Source organism: Nanorana parkeri, unplaced genomic scaffold, assembly GCF_000935625.1.
Source record: "Nanorana parkeri isolate BGI_ZX_2015 unplaced genomic scaffold, ASM93562v1 scaffold2684, whole genome shotgun sequence".
Lineage (NCBI taxonomy): Eukaryota > Metazoa > Chordata > Amphibia > Anura > Dicroglossidae > Nanorana > Nanorana parkeri.
The window spans coordinates 26,129-27,062 of record NW_017308952.1 but is presented as its reverse complement, the minus strand read 5'-3'; positions in this window follow the sequence as shown (position 1 = coordinate 27,062).

Genomic DNA, 934 nt, shown 5'->3' with positions numbered 1-934 from the left:
CCCCCCCACTGAAAATAGTCTTGACTATGATTTTTACATATGAATAAGCTGCAACTCATTCTCCCAAAAAAATGTCCGTGCATTGCGAGAGTGTTCGGGTTTCGCTGGAAGAAAAGGTGTATTGCACTGTGGTCTCTATTGGTGGATGAGATGACTGTACTGACCTCCCGTATTTGTCATCGCACATAAACCAGACGAATGTTGTTTGTTACTGTTTTTATTTTTTTATCTTCCATATAAAATTCCAAGAAAAATGATGTGAATAAAAAAATAGCTTTCCCTTCAGTATTGCACGATTGTACCGGCTCCTCTTCCTCTGAAGTCACTGCACACTGCGAGCTTCTCATAATGTACATTGGAAGCTGCAGCAAGTCAGACAGAGCTCCGCCTCCTTTCCTAGCTGGAGGACGCCCAGCATTGTCTAGCCCAGGGGTCTCAAACCTCCGGCCCTCCAGCTGTGGGTGAAACTACAAATCCCATGATGCATCTCTCTTCGGGAGTCATGTCTGTGAGAATCTTTCAAAGCCTCATGGGATTTGTATTTCTACCGCAGCTGGAGGGCCGGAGGTTTGAGACCTCTGGTCTAGCCCTTTCCTCCCCAGCCTGTCTGTCCCTGGCCCCTCCCCTTTAATTCATTGGATTTCATTTCTTTTCAACCATGTGGGCATGTATTGCAGATGCAGCCTGCCCGGGAACGCCCCCTCCTGACATCTACTCATCAAGGCATTTTGATATTTGCATAACTCCTCCCAAGAGCCCAGGCACAGAACAGGTTACAGTCCATGGGGGTCACGGGGCAGCAATCCCAGGCACAGAACAGGTTACAGTCCATGGGGGTCACAGGGCAGCAATCCCAGGCACAGAACAGGTAAAGTCCATTGGGTCATAGGGCAGCAATCTTAGGCACAGGTTAGGTGCACAGGGTCACAGGGCA